Here is a 16,901-nt window from a genome sequence, read left to right as displayed (position 1 = left end):
GTATGACATACAAATGTCCAACAGGTACATAAAAATATACTCAACTTCATAATCATGTAAAAAATACAAATCAAAGCCACAATAATATGTCACCTCATACATGTTAGAATACTATTATCCTAAATAAAACAAAAAGTGTTGGCAATGATGTGAAGAAATTGGAACCCATGTACAATGTTGTTGTAAATGTAAATTGGTACAGCCATTATGGAAATCAGAATGGAGTTTCCTCAATAAACTAAAATAAAACTATAATGTAATCCAGCAATTCCACTTCTGGGTACATATCCAAAAGAATTGAGATCCAGATCTTAAAGAGATAACTGCAATCCCATATTTATTGCAGCATTATTCACAACTAGAGGCCCCGTGCACAAAACTGTGCACAGGAGGGGGGGGTGTCCTTCAGCCGAGCCTGCACCCTTTTGAAGGCAGTTGGGACCCCTCAGGGGATGTCCAACTGCCAGTTTAGGCTCGATCCCACAGGGATCCCTGCAGGATCGGGCCTAATCCAGCAGTTGGACATCCCTCTCACAATCCGTGACTGCTGGCTACTAACCACTGGCCTGCTTGCCTGATCACCTCTAACTGCCTCTGCCTGCCTGCCTCATTGCCCCTAAACACTCACATGCCTCCCTGATCACCCCTAACCCATCTGCCTGCCTGGCTGATTGCCCCTACCCACTCGCCTGCCTGTCTGATCACCCCTAACCCATCTGCCTGCCTGCCTCAACGCCCCTAACCACCTTTGTCTGCCTACTTGATCGCCCCTAACTGCTTGCCTGACTGCCTTATTGCCCCTAACTACCTGTGCCTTGGCCCTCACAGCCACGGTTTTGTCCGGAAGGATGCCCGGAAGGTCATTCAGCTGGCCACTCTAATTAGCATAGTATGCTTTTTTTATTATAGATAGGTGAGACATGGTAACAACTGAAATGTCCATAGACAGATGAAGAGATACGAAATGTGGCATAGAATGCAATATTACACATCCTTAAAAAGGAAATACTGCATATGCAACAACATGGATGAACCTGGAGGACATTATGTTAAGTGAGATTAATCAAGACTTAGAAGGACAAATACTGTATCATTCCACATTTATGAGTTTCTTAAAAGAGTCAAACTCATAGAAACAGAGAGTAAAATGGTTGTTGCCAGGTGTTGGGAGAGGGACAACAGGGGATTGATGTTCAACAGGTATAAATTTGTTATGGCAGATAAGTCCTAGAATTCTGCTGTACAACATTGTGTCTGTAATTAACAATGTGTTGTGCATTTATAACTTTGTTAAGAAGGTATATCCTAAATAAGTCTTCTTGCTACAATTAAAAAAAGTTAAATGCAAGTAAAATTAAATACAATTGAAGAAAACAGTTTAAAAATGAAGAGATAAATATGGGAGAATAAATGTTCATTAAATTACAGAGATAATGTATGATTAAGCAAAGGCTCCTCTGAGTGAAGAGAATCTGTGCTTAAATTCACAGTTATGGTTAGTTAGAGCTATTTTCTAGTAAATAGTCCCTAGGCTGCTCCTGATTTGGCTTGTGTCCTCGTGTAATGTGAGCTTTTAAGACTGAAAAGGAATCTGACTTTAATTAACAATGACAATTTGGCCATACATATATATATATATTTTTCTCTTTAAAGCCAACTAAAGAGAAAGTAAAGTTGAAGACATTAATTCCCATAGAAAAATAGGAATATAAAACAGAGTAAACAAATAATTACAAAAAGTTTTAGATGAGAGAAGATGGATGCAGTAATGTAAATGACTAAATATGAAACAATTAGCCTCTTAGAGCCATGAAAAGGCTAAAACTTGTCACACACAAAAAAAGGCTGCTGATGGTTCCAATGTCACGTAAAAGTTTATGTGAGAAAGAATAAGACTAATCAGTACTTTCCTTTTCCATTTAAAAAAATTTATCTTTATTGTTGGAAGTATTACAGACATCCCCTTCACGACCCCCACTCCCCATTGATCCCTCCTAACCCACACTTGCCCTCCACCCCAGACCTTCACCACATTATTGTCTGGTTGATCTCTTCCCATCCATCCACACCCCGTTTCCCTCTAAGATTGGATAGTCTGTTTCATGTTTCTATATCATTGGATCTATTTTGTTCAACAGTTAATTTTGTTCTTTAGATTCCACATATGAGTGAGATATATACTTGTCTTTCTCTTACTTGGCTTATTTCACTTAGCATAATACTCTCTAGGTCCTGCCATGCTGCCTCAAAGGATAAGAGATCCTTGTTCTTTAGTGCTGCATAGTATTCCATGGTATAGATGTACCACAAGTTTTTGTTTGTTTGTTTTTAATCTATTCATCTACTGATGGGTACTTGGGCTGTTTCCAGATCTTAGCTATTATAAATTGCACTGCTATAAACATAGGGGTGCACACATTCTTTCTGATTGGTGTTTCTGGTTTCTTATATTTCTAGAATATAAGAAACCAGTGGGATCACTGTGTCAAATGGCAGATCCATATTTAATTTTTTGAAGAAAGTATTTACTGTTATCCATAGTGGCTGCACCAGTCTGCATGCCCACCAGGAGTGCATGAAGGTTCTTTTTTCTCCACATCTTCACCAGCACTTGTAATTGGTTGAATTGTTGATGGTAACCATTCTGACATGTTTGAGGTGATTACCTCATTGTTATTTTAACTTACATCTCTCTGATGATTAGTGACTTTGAGTATTTTTTCATATGTCTCTTGGCCATCTGCATGTTCACTTTGTATATCTACACTTTTCTCTTTTTTAAAAAAATATCTTTATTGATTTCAGAGAGGAAGGGAGAGGGAGAGAGAGATAGAAACATCAATGATGAGAGAGAATCATTGATTGGCTGCCTCCTGCATGCCCCACACTGGGGATCTAGCCTGCAACCTGGTCATGTGCCCCGACCAGGAATTGTACCGTGATCTTCTGGTTCATAGGTCAATGCTCAACTATTGAGCTGCACAGGCAGTGCTACACTTTTCTTATACTGAATGACAAATGCCCAGAGATTGGCCTCCAGTGTGACAGCTGGAATCACAAAGTAATGAATACAAGTGTACCTGGTGGAATTTGGTAGTCGCTTGTCAAAGAACCTCCCTCACACTTATCACCATGTCCTGAAAGTATCTGGGGTTTTCCTCTTACTGCAAACTTCATTCAAATTTGTAAAGACTTTTTAAAATATGTTTTTATTGATATCTTTGAGAGAGAGAGAGAAGAAGAGACATCAATGTGAGAGAGAAGCATCAATTGGTAGTCTCCTGTTCCTACCCACACCCGGGCATGTGCCTGACCCAGAATCAAATCAGTGACCTGACCTTAAAATTCAGGGGAGGACACTCAACCAACTGAGCCACATAGGCCAGGGCTTAAATGAAACTTAATTTGACTTTTATATATGAAATAAATTAAATGTCAACAAATATCACCAGTATTTCAGAATATTCTCTAACAAGAGAAAAATAAGAAAACAACTATAACAACAAAACAAACATGAAGGCAACAGAGACTGTTTTAAGTAAGAAATAGAGCATTTTGCTTGGTATTGTGTAGGATTTTTATAGTAACAACTAGCGGCCCAGTGCACGAAATTTGTGCACAAGGAGGAGGGGGGATGTCCCTCAGCCCGGCCTGCACCCTCTCCAATCTGGGACGCCCTCAGGAAATGTTAGACTGCCAGGTTAGGCCCAATCCCTGAACCAGCAGTCAGACATCCCTCTCACAATCTGGGACTGCTGGCTCCTAACCACTCGCCTGCCTGCCTACCAGCCTGATCGCCCCCTTCTGCTCCCCGGCCAGCCTGATTGATGCCTATCTGCTCCCCTGCCAGCCTGATAGCCCCCAACTGCCCTCCTCTGCTGGCCTGATCGCCCCCAAGGCTTTTATTAGTATAGATATGACCCTTCACACAAAATTTCACTAACCCTGCTTTACAATAAGGGATTGACAATTGAATCATTGGGGCCAGACACCAAGGTTTCTTTTCTTTGAATGGTGGAGGGAATAATTATCTTGTCTTTAAGTTGCCCTGAACATCAAATGAGATAATGACTTAGAAAAGTATAAAAGCACCATATAAAGACAACTGTCTTTTTCATGTACTGAAAAGACAATAAAGTGGTAAAATGAAAAACACTATTTGTATTCTCCCCCTTCCTTCCTTTACAGCCTTTATTTAAACTTTGAAATTTATAAAAATTTCACTCCTATTTTCATTTACATTAAGTATTATTTTGTATTAGTTTCAGGTTTTATATTAGTTACAAAATAGTGGTTAAACAATCCTATACTTTACAAAGTGTTCCCTGATATTTCCAGTACCCACCTGGTATCATACCATCATTACAACACTATTGACTATATTCCTTGTTTAAGTGACAATAGGTTTACAGGTTCCTTCCAATCTTCCTTTTGTGTTGCTCGCCCTTCCTTTTCTTTCTCACGTCTTCCCTGATTTTCTTTTCTTCCTTCCTTCCTTCCTTCCTTCCTTCCTTCCTTCCTTCCTTCCTTCCTTCCTTCTGTCCTTCCTTTCTCTCTCTCTCTCTCTCTCTCTCTCTCTCTCTCTCTCTCTCTCTCTCTCTCAGAAGTAAGCCTTTATTTCTTGTTTCTCAAATAGAGCTGGCTGAGCTGGTTGCTTTTTGGCAATTAATCAAAGAGACCAAATCCCATATCCTCGTCCAACTCCTCCGACTCTTCCTTTGCTTCAACCTTGACTGAGGCTGCAAAGGAGCAGCAGTGGTGGTGGTGGCCACAGGGGCAGCAGCCACAGGGCAGCAGATGGATCAGCCAAGAAGGCCTTGACCTTTTCAGAAAGTGAGAAAGTGTAATCAGTCTCCACAGACAAAGCCAGAACTCGCTTGTACCCATTGATGATAGAATGGGGTACTGACGCAACAGTTGGGTAACCAATCTGAAGGCATACGCTGGCAACACTGCGGACACCCTCTAGGAAGTGGGAATGCAGTTTCCTCTGTGATGTCAAGCACTTCTGGGTTGTAGATGCTGCCATTGTCAAACACCTGCTGGATGATCAGCCCAAAGGAGAAGGGGGAGATGTTCAGCATGTTCAGCTGGTGGCTTTGCTGGCTCCCACTTTGTCTCCAGTCTTAATCAGCTGTGCATCCCTCAGGATTTCAGTGGTGCCCCTGGAGATTTTAGTAATGATGCCTAGAGCCTGGAAGAAGGAGGTCTCCTCTGGCCCCAGACCAGTGTTCTGGGCTGGCACAGTGACTTCACACAGGACAATGGCACCAGCACGGGCAGCAGCTGGCACCTTATTGGCCAGCAGCATGTCCCTGATCTCAGTGAGGTCCTCCTTGGTGAACACAAAGCCCACATTCCCCCAGATGTGAGGCAGCAGTTTCTCCAGAGCTGGGCTGTTTTCCAGGTGTCCTCGGATGGCCTTGCGCATCATGGTGTTCTTGTGCATCATGGTGTTCTTGGGCATCATGGTGTTCTTGTGCATCATGGTGTTCTTGTGCATCATGGTGTTCTTGTGCATCATGGTGTTCTTGGGCATCATGGTGTTCTTGGGCATCATGGTGTTCTTGCGCATCATGGTGTTCTTGTGCATCATGGTGTTCTTGCGCATCATGGTGTTCTTGCACATCATGGTGTTCTTGTGCATCATGGTGTTCTTGCGCATCATGGTGTTCTTGTGCATCATGGTGTTCTTGTGCATCATGGTGTTCTTGCGCATCATGGTGTTCTTGTGCATCATGGTGTTCTTGCGCATCATGGTGTTCTTGGGCATCATGGTGTTCTTGTGCATCATGGTGTTCTTGTGCATCATGGTGTTCTTGTGCATCATGGTGTTCTTGTGCATCATGGTGTTCTTGTGCATCATGGTGTTCTTGTGCATCATGGTGTTCTTGCCCATCAGCACCACCGCCTTCCCGCGGAGGGACATGCGGATCTGCTGCATCTGCATGGAGCCCACATTGTCTGCTCCCACAATAAAGTATTTTGGATAATCATCCAGAAGTTGGATGATCTTAAGGAAGTAGTTGGACTTCCAGGTCGCCCTGTCTTTCCTGGGCATCACGGCGGTGAGTCGGAGATTGCCACGCAGGGTTTAAAGACCATGTCACTGCCACAAGGACTCCTGGCGAGAGGAAGCCCTCATTTTCTTCATATAGTATCTCAATTGGCCCTCAAAGGTCAGCTTAAGCACTGGGACACACTTAACCCATTTTACAGACCAGGAAACTGAGGCCAATTCCAGTTGGCTGCGGAACTGGACTCAGCGCACAGGGAGCCCTTACAGCCATGCTCTCTGCCCTTCTAAGAGGCAGCTGCGGGGTAAACAACAAACCTCTCCTCTCTGTCAGGCTTCTGAGCCTGGTTCTCAAGGACCTCTTCAGTCTTTATCGGGACGCTCCACATTCTTTCCCCTTTCCTGTCCCCCGCCCCCATTCTTTACTGCCCCCCTTCTCTGGAGCAGGTGGTAGGCTTCACCATGCAGGCGTGCGCCCTGGTGGGGCAGGGTGATGCAGGCTTGCTTGGGGGCTGAGGCGGGAGCAGGAGTCGCTGCCTGTCAAGTGCACAGGCCACTGGGCCGAGGCCGGGTTAGCGCCGGGAGCTTCTCCAAACCGCAGCAGTTGGGTACCCGGCAGTGTGGTGCCCCTCCACTGAGGTGGTGCCACCCCTAACTCCTGCCTCAGGGCTGCGGTCTGCCCGGCGTCCTTCCACCTTGTTCCCCTGGGGCCAACATGCATCCTGAGGCCACTGCAGAACCTCGCTCTTGGCGGGTGAGGCAGATTCCCCTCCCCCGGCCCTCTGCCCTGGCCCGAGCCCCCTCTGGTATACCCCGCCTCGGCGCCGCTCTACACCCCCTGGGCTGTCCGCCTGCTGGACAGCAACTTGGCCAAAGCCGTGGTGCTTGCTCGGGCGCCGCCTCTCAGGCGGCCCTGCAGCTGCTAGGTCTCCATCCTCACCTGGGTCACCTCCTTTCTTCCACATTCGCCCTTCATCCATCCCTCTCTCCTGCAGTGCTTGAGCTCCAGGCCTGAAAGAAAAGGACCAAGGCCAAGAAGGACAAAGCCCAAAGAAAGTGAGTCTTGAACCCCCACATCCCATTCTCTGGACGTCCTGTTTCACGTCTTGAACGGGCACCAGGTTCCGGCACCCTGCAGCCCAGCCACATGGCCTCTGGGTGACCTGGTAGAGTCGGTCTCCAAAGCTGTGGATCTGTGGCGGAGGCCCGGCCTGGGTCTCAGCAACTCCATGCCTGCTGGAGAGGGCTGTTGGAGGAGGACCAGAGCCAGTCCCTCATTAGCTCCACAACTCCAAAGGAGGCACCACTGGCTCTCGTGCCCCACGGCTGTGCCCCCACCAACCCTCCGCCTGATAAGTGGTCGTGACTGTTATGGAGTCCCAGTTAATTAGCGTTTTACTCTATCATATAGATAGAAAATGCAAACACATACTAATGATTTAATTAAAATTGAAACACAATTGTCCACAATTATTCTTGTTTATCGTAATACTAGAGGCCTGGTGCACAAAACTCATGCACTGAGTGGGGGGGGGGGGGGGGGCGGGGGAGGCACGTTCCTCAGCCGGCCTATGACCTCTTGCAGTCCAGGCCCCCTCTGGGTATATCCACCACAGGGAGCAGGCCTAAGCCAGCAGACAGACATCCCTCTCTCTGTCTGGGACCCCTCCCTGGCCTGCTCGCTGCTCCTTGCTGCTTGGCATGCTGCTCCTTAGCGCTGCTGCAGATGTGGGAGAGGTTCCCACCACCGCAGCTGTGTTTACTAGCCATGAGCCAGGCTTCTGGTGGAGCAACACACGCCTGTGCAAGCGCACTGACCACCAGGGGGAAGCTCCTGCATTGAGCATCTGCCCTCTGGTGGTCAGTGCACATCATAGCAACCAGTCATTCTGGTCGTTCTGCCATAATGGTCGCTTAGGCTTTTATTATGTAGATGTTGGCAATTAATAAGTTCTAAAATTTCTATATTAAAAATAAAAGACATAGAAGTACATTATTTAGAGACATGGAGGCATAACCCACAAGAAATCAGTAAAAATGGAAAAATTTTATTTACTAGGGGGACACTTACTATTTTAATGTTTATAAATAACTTTTAGTAACATTTATTAATTAAGGTATGTTCATTCATCATATTGAAAACATAACATTTTTCTAATAGCAAATTCAATAAATTGAGTTACCTATTATATGACTTGCACTGTAGTAAATAATATGAAATAGAAATTGTTATTGATGTTTATCAATAAAAATGACATTACCAAACTCTAAAAGGTTATAACTGTTCTCATACAGCTCTTTATTCTGGAAGATCATACTGATTAAACCTTCATATTTTACCTTTTGGTGGTAGCATGGGGTAGGGAGGAGGAGAAAAAAAGAGATTACTTTAATAGATGTTCATCCTTTGTCAAAATTGAGTAGCTCATCCTGTTATGAAAGCATCATTAATATTATTAACATAGTTCTAAGGGACCTTTGCAGAAGTATTCCTTACAATTAATGAGCTGTCATGAAAGTGTAATAAAGTTTAAAAAGTCACAAACTGAAGATGAGAACTTTTATCTGCTTGAATAAAATGTCAAAGATCAGAGAAGCTGTTAACTTCCTTGTGTGCCTCTGATTCAGTCAAAGTTTTATCTTTAATATTTTCTTATTAATCTCTTACTCAGCATTTTTTCAGGTAGAAAAATTAAACAGAAATAATTATTTCAGAAAATAGTTGTTTCATTTTTATTTTGTTCAGGCCATAAGAAATAGGTAGGTAGTACCAATGATTCTGCTGAGCAAAATTATGACATACTGGAGATCCAGTGCACGAATCCGTGCACTCATGGGGCCCCTTGGCCTGGCCAGGGATCGGGGCTGATCAGAGCTGGCTGGCCAGGGCGAGGGTCCGTGGGAGGTTGGCCAGCTGTGGGTGGTTGGCGGTGGGAGTGCACTGACCACCAGGGGTTAGCTCTTGTGGTAAGCATCTGCCCCTGGTGGTCAGTGTGTGTCATAGCTACTGGCCAGATGTCCGGTCGCCCAGTTGTCCAGTCGTAATGGTTGCTCAGGCTTTTATATATAGAGATTAATTCCCTGAAATGTCTGATATGCACCTGATGCTGTTATTAGTGGGTTGTTCTCTGTGTTCTCACCTCTTGCCAGTGGAAGTAAGTTTCTTGGGATACCATGGGAATAAGAATTTCCTGATGCCCCCATGGGAGGATGAGGTATCATGGAAAGCTTTATTTCTGTGGAATTAACCCTGGGTTTCCAAAGTCCCATCTCCCTCTGTCCTGCCATGGAGGAAGTTCCATTTTGTCTTCAGCAAAGCCAGGATTAAAGCCACGCCCAGAGTTTCTGCTCCATATTTGCAGAGCCCAATCTAGCATCTGGCTAGGCCAGCTTGTGTTCCCAACTACAGTCCATTGTACATAGGGTCTACACGGCCCTTGGCCACGCAGCTTCGAGAGCCACACGGTGGGCTTGCGCAGGTCACAGGACAAGTGAGAAGCAGTAGTGCAAGGGGCAAGACAAGGAGAATTTCTTTGTCTGAAGGAGTTTACCCTTTCAAGATTTTGCATGGCTCCACCCCTAGCCAATTATCTTTGTCTTCAGGTTAGACTGACAGGCAAGCACCTTCACTATGTCACCTGGACTTCTCTGTGAATGTGTCCAGCTCCCTTCCCCCAGTGATTTGCAGGGTATGGACCAGTGGTTCCCTGTGGAATGTGAAGTTGCAACTTCCTGATGAAGCTGCCCAAATGACCATGCTTACAATGTCTGGCCTTCTCTTTGCTTTCCTCCTACTATTAATAACTCACTAATTACAATGGTAATGATACCAGTGCATTATTTGTCATGTTGAAATGAATGTATGTATAGGTGTTGCAAATTCAGGCAAAGCAATATTTGTCTATAGGAACTAACCCAGGACAAAAGAATAGCTTTTCAGCCCTGACAAGAATCTCAGTTTTCTTGAAGTTCATTTTAAGTGATCATCATTTTTTGCATAATGTCTTTGCCCTAAAAAAATGGACCCAGTCTATCTGTGGACCCTCTCAGGTTGAGCTGACTATTTGTAAAACTCCCATTTGAATGTAACTTTAATAGTTAAATTATAAAAAAAAAAAACCTAAAGAGATGAATCTTTTTATTGATTATGCTCTCTCTTCTTACGTTTGTCTCTGATGAAATATAGATTAAGTAGATTCAATTATTGAAATGATGGTTTCCAAAAAGTTTGAATAGAGTTGTTTGGACCCTCTTAAATATTCCATGGTAATTCTTTCAATCATTTATCTGTGAAATAATTTTTTTAAGATAACTTAATATACTGTCTACATTCCATATTAAGAATTCTAGTTTATCAATATGCACTTCAAGACTAATGTCCAACTGAATAATCCTATTTCAACTAATTTGAGAATCACCATAGAGTGTGCTAGGGATAGTTCAACTTTTAACACTTAGTGACACATGTATTTCAACAGTTAGATGCTTTGATTATGCTGGATATTTAGCAAAATTAATCACTAAAATTTTGATAAAGAACTTTAATTGAAAATTTTAAACTTTTCTTTTTCATAGTGTAATACTGTGTTATGTGATTTTAGCTTCTGTCTTATTGGATTTTCTCAATAGTCTTAAAACTTCTTGAAAATGGTTGACATTTATTTTCACTGGTAAGTATTTTCAGTCTCTGCCTCTGAATGAACATGAGAATATGGGCACTATGCAATAATGTTAGGGTTGTTTTTTTCTTGTGATGTTGGTGCCGGTGGTGATAATAGATGCTGTTTTTTTGATGTCCTCTTTTAAGCTAGATGTTGAGCTCCGAGTTAGTGGTGGTAAATTCTACTATGTATTCGCATATATTCATTCTTTAATTAAATAAACATTAATTATTACATGGCTGGTGTGGCTAAGTGGTTGAGCATCACCAAGAACCAGGAGGTTATGACCCATGCCTGGCTCAATCCCCAGTGGCGGGGGGGGGGGGGGGGGCATGCAGGACATAGCCTATCAATGATGCTTTCTCATCATTGATGTTTCTATCTCTCTCTCCCTTTCCGAAAACAATAAAAATATATTTTTAAATAAAAATAAAGAGATAAATTAACTAATTAATTACCAAAGATAAAAACAGGGAAACAGAAGCAGGTCTAATAATGTCATATGTCTTATAATGTGTCTCTTTTATTTTACCTCTCATTGGGGGGAAAAAAACAATAAAAGTTTGATTTTAACAGTCAGAATCTCTTGTCCCTCATGAATCATGTAAAACTCCTAGATAATAGTGAAGGCAGAACAGCACTTATTAATTTTTCAGGAGGTAATTTTATGTCTTTTATATGATAAGTAGAATTGAATTTTTATGTTAATGCAGGTGTTGCCTTACAAGAGGTTTTATAAGTTGTTGAAATAACTTTTATATGATTTATGGTGTTAATATATTTTGGCCTTAATGTAACTTTGAATGAAGAGGAGCATAAACCTTAAATGAAAATATATTTAATCTGCATTAAATTATATGTTTTAAATGATCTTCCAAATATAATATACTTATATTTTTTTATAGTTTATACTAGGGGCCCGGTGCACGAAATTCGTGCACTGGGTGTGTGTGGGAGGGGGGAGAGTGTCCCTCAGCCCAGCCTGCCCCCTCTCACATACTGGGAGCCCTCAGGCGTTGAACCCCATCACCCTCCGATCACCTGATCGGCCCCTTGCCCAGACCTGATGCCTCCACCAGAGGTGTCAGGCTTGGACAGGGGACCCCCATCTCCCCCCAATCACTGGCTCTGGCCCCCGCCCAGGCCTGAGGCCTCTGGCCCAGGAATCATGCCTGGGCAGGGGACCCCCATCTCCCTCTGATCGCTTGCTCCACCCCCCGCCCAAGCCTGACGCCTCTGACCCAGGCTTCAGGCCTGGGCAAGGGGACCATCATATCCCCCCAATCCCCGGCTCCGCCCCCCACCCAGGCCTGAAGCCTCAGCCAGAGGAGTTGACCCTCATCACCCTCCGATCACCAATCACCGGATCGGCCCCTTGACCAGGCCTGAGGCTTCTGGCAGAGGTGTCAGGCCTGGGCAGGGGACCCCCAGCTCCCCGCGGTTGCAGGCTCCGCCCCTGCCCAGGCCTAACGCCTCTGGCCTAGGCGTCCAGCCCGGGCAGCGGGGACCTGCAGTGGCAGCGGCGGGCGCCGCGATTGTGGGCTTCGCTTTAGGCCCAGGCAAGGGACCCCTAGCTCCTGGGACTGCCAGCTTCGACCTTGCCCAGCTCCCATCGCTGGCTCCACCCCTACTTCCTGCAATCACTGGCCAGGGCGGCAAAGGCGCCTGATTCTCCAATCATGGCCCCAGGGCCGCCTTTGCCCTGCCCCCCAGCTCTTAGCTCTCCCCTGGGTTTCCGATCACTGTCAGTGGCAGGGGGCTTCTTCCTGCTTTCCCTTTCACCTCCCTGCATTGTGCCTACATATGCAAATTAGCCGCCATCTTGTTGGCAGTTAACTGCCAATCTTAGTTGGCAGTTAACTGCCAATCTTAGTTGGCAGTTAGCTGCCAATCTTAGTTGGCAGTTAATTTGCATATAGCCCTGATTAGCCAATGAAAAAGGTATCGCCGTACGCCAATTACCATTTTTCTCTTTTATTAGTATAGATTGCCTTCAGTAATGTTGTTTTAATCAAATTAAGACTCTTATAGCCCTCTGTAGTAATACAATTAGAATTGCTTTAATAAAAATGACACTTCAGATAGGAAACATGGTATAAACAGATCAATCCCATTTAAGTACTTATTCAAGAATTTATGTAAATTATCTCAATACTTACTTATTAAAATAGTAAACCAATGTCATTCATGAAATTAATATTATACTTTTAATCACTAATACATAAACCTAAAAACATTTCATTTTTAATTTTACTGAGACAAATTTCATTTGCCTATGTGTAGAAAAACCACTTGTCTTAACTGCAACTGATTCTTATATACTATATTAGTTTCTACTGTTTCCATAACACAGCTTTTTCTTTTTTAAAATTTTATTTTATTGTTTAAAGTATTACATACAGTATAACATACGTCTCCTTTTAACCCCACTGACCTCTCCCCTCCCTGCCCACCCCCTGGCACATGCCCTCACCCTCTAGTGTCCGTGTCCATTGGTTATGCTTATATGCATGCACACAAGTCCTATGGTTGATCTCTTACCAGCCCCCACCCCTCCCCTGCCTTCCCACTGAAGTTTGACAGTTTGTTCAGTGCTTCTTTGTTTCTGTACCTTTTCCATCAGTTTATAATGTTCATTATGTTTCACAAATGAGTGAGATCATGTGATATTTACCTTTCTCTGGCTTATTTCTCTTAGCATAATGCTCTCCTGGTCCATTCATGCTGTTGCAAACGGTAAGAGTTCTTTCTTTTTTATAGCAGTGTAGTATTCCATTGTGTAGATGTACCACTGTTTTTTAATCCACTCATCTGCTGATGGGCACTTAGGCTGTTTCCAAATCTTAGCTATTGTAAATTGTTCTGCTATGAACATAGGGGTGCATATGTTCTTACTGATTGGTGTTTCTGTTTTCTTGGGATATATTCCCAGAAGTGGGATTACTGGATCAAATGGGAGTTCCATTTTTAATTTTTTGAGGAAACTAAAAAATACGGTTTTTCACAATGGCTGCACCAGTCTGTATTCCCACCAGCAGTGCAAGAGGGTTCCTTTTTCTCAGCAACCTGTCCAGTACTTGTCATTTGTTGATTTGTTGATGATAGCCATTCTGACAGGTGTGACATGGTACTTCATTGTTGTTTTGATTCACATCTCTCAGATGATTAGTGACTTTGAGCATGTTTTCATATGTCTCTTGGTGTTCTGTATGTCAACTTTCAAAAGGTGTCTAAGTCTTTGCCCATTTTTTGATTGGATTGTTTATCTCCTTTTCATTAAGATGTATATTTCCCTAAAAATTTTGAAGATTAGTCCTTTATTGGATATAACATTGGCAAATATGTTCTCCCATGCAGTGGGCTTTCTTTTTGTTTTGTTGATGGTTTCTTTCACTGTGCAGAAGCTTTTTATTTTGATGTAGTCCCATTTGTTAATTTTCTCCTTAGTTTCCATTGCCCTAGGAACTGTATCAGTAAAGATATTGCTACGACATATGTTTGCTATTTTGCTGCCTATTGATTCTTCTAAGATTTTTATAGTCTCCTGTCTTACGTTTAAGTCCTTTATCCATTTTGAGTTTATTTTTGTGTATGGTGTAATTTGTGGTCTAGTTTCATTTTTTTGCATGTATCTGACCAATTCTCCCAACACCATTTATTGAAGAGACTGTCTTGATTCCATCGTATGCTCTTGCCTCCTTTGTCAAATATTAATTGAGCATAATGGCTTGAGTCAATTTCTGGGTTCTCCATTCTGTTCCCTTGGTCTATATGTCTGTTCTTGTGCCAATACGAGGCAGTTTTGAGAACAGTGGCTTTGTAATATAGCTTGATATCTGGCATTGTGATTCCTCCAACTTTGTTCTTCTTTCTCAAGATTGCTGTGGCTATTCTGGGTCTTTTTTTATTCCAGATGAATTTTTGGAAAGTTTGTTCTAGGTCTGGGAAATATACCCATAACACATTGTTTATATAACTAGTGGTTTAAAACAAGATACATTTATTACCATCATAGTTCTGTATGTCACAATCCCATGTAAGTGTCATTGGGCTAAAATCAAGGTATGGAGGAGCTGAATTCCTTTCATGAGGCTCTGTAGAAAATTTTCTTGCTTTTTCCAGCTTCTAAAAACTTTCCTTGTTCCTTGGCTTGTGATCCCTTTCCCCCAGCTCTCTGACCATAGCTGGGAAGTGATCCCTCCTTTCAGTGAGTTAGTGGGTGAATACATAAGGTCTGCCTGGATAATCCCGGATTATCTCCCCACCTCAAAGGTCTTAATCTTCCACCCATCTGCACAGTCTTTTTTGCCATTTATGGTAACAAACATAGTCCTGGTTTTCTAGGACCAGGGTATGGATATCTTTGGATGGCTTGTTGTACTTTCTAATACATATAATACCTAATATAGCTTCTCTATTTTGCATTTATTTTCCCATTCTTTTTAGGGCAATACTCATGACAATATATGCATATTTTCTTTAAATTGCCATTAAGTGAATGATACAATCTTAGCTGGTATGTGTGTAAGAAAATGCTCAGGAAGCAGATATAGGAAAAAATGGTTATATTTCAAGAGAAACAGTTTGGTATATTTGGGAAACTTTAATGACTTTAGATTAAATCTCTTCAGACTATAACAGAGGAGTAATATTTTTTTTAAAAAAAAGCAGTAAAAGAAATAAAAATTGACATTTTTGAGAGTCTGTGTAAAGTAAACTTTACATTGGAAACTATATACATATTGATTTATTTTTTCATATAGGGAATATTTGACTTTTTAAAATATATTTTTATTGTTTTCAGAAAGGAAGGGAGAGGGAGAGAGATAGAAAAATCAATGATGAGAGAGAATCAATGATCGGCTGCTTCCTGCACAACCCTACTGAGGATCAAGCCTAAAACCTAGGCAAGTGCCCTGACCAGGAATCTGTTTCCTAGTTCATAGGTTGACGCTCAACCAATGAGCCATGCTGGATGGGCTGATATTTTTTATGTTGAGGTTCTGTATCTACTAATGCAAGTTTCCAAGAATACATGTATAGATCAAGTTTCTTACTTTTAGAACATTTATAATAAGATGTACAGAGATGTTAATACAAATTTTCCAAATAATATATCAAGTGTTATGACCTAAGTATTCATATTTGCTATCTAAAAACCTAGCACAATTGATCATTATCCTTGATAGGGGAGAAGATAGAAATTAGAAATAATTTCTAGGTTGATATGCTTTTCTTATGGTTCAAGATGAGGCATTGTTAAGATTTGTCTCTCCAAAGCCTATCACAGTACTGAATACATAGTAGATGTTCAACATGTCTTTGGTGTTAAAGATTAGGGTTCAAGTTATAGAGAAGAAACTAACATCAACAGTTTATTTTCTAATTAACACCAACTAAAAGAAATGTATCAAGTATTACTTTCTTCAGTTTGCATGAAACAAATAATTTTATTTTAGAAATATAACACTGAATTCCTTTCCAAGGGTACAGGTTAATGAAGGTTTTGATTTACCTTTTTTCTATAATTATTGATAAACACTGAAAAAGATCTACATATTTGTCTCAATGAACTATGACATTATATTTTGCTGCATTTAGCCATGAAATAATTTATTAAAAATACCTAAAATAATGAATAATAAGGAAAATTATTATTATAATTTGTGAAAATCTTAGTATTGTCAGAAGTAGCATATTTTGAGAACTGGATATTAATAAACTTGAGGATAAAAAAAAGAGATTAGGGAATTAAGCCTATTGATAACATATTTATTTACTCCTACCACATGCCAGGCAAATATCTGTGTACCACAGATCTGACCTGATAATAGAGGACTATATACAACATGCATAAGTACATGTGTAAATGCGTATGTGTACATATAAAATATCAGTTGGCCTTCAAGCAAATTGAAATCCATTTGGGAGTAATTTAGAAATTTAATATGAAAGAATGCCATTGGAACAAAATACTAAGGAATTGATCAAAATAAATGAGGTGATAATTGCATTTTATTTTATTATTTTAAATATTTATTGTTGAAAATATTACACCTGTCCCGTTTTGCCCTCCTTGGCCCACATCAGCCACCCTCGCCCCAGGCCTTCACCATCATAGTGCTCTTATCAAACCAGGAAATTAACATTGATACAATATTCTTGAATAATTCACAGATCTTATTCAAATTATGCCTGTTGTCCCATACTGTTCATTTTCTGGT

At 41.8% G+C, this 16,901-nt stretch overlaps 1 pseudogene across 1 annotated transcript; it reads right to left on the bottom strand.

The window, feature by feature from the left end:
* Positions 1 to 4,665: 4,665 nt before the first annotated feature.
* On the bottom strand, positions 4,666 to 6,104 carry LOC308535860 (large ribosomal subunit protein uL10-like; annotated as a pseudogene). Its single transcript has 2 exons — positions 5,891 to 6,104; positions 4,666 to 5,440 (listed from the first exon to the last, which is right to left on the bottom strand). The product of its transcript is annotated as a large ribosomal subunit protein uL10-like (transcript).
* Positions 6,105 to 16,901: the final 10,797 nt, after the last annotated feature.

Source organism: Myotis nattereri (genome assembly GCF_964212035.1).
Source record: "Myotis nattereri genome assembly, chromosome: 2".
NCBI lineage: Eukaryota > Metazoa > Chordata > Mammalia > Chiroptera > Vespertilionidae > Myotis > Myotis nattereri.
This window is presented reverse-complemented; position numbering and strand designations above follow the sequence as displayed.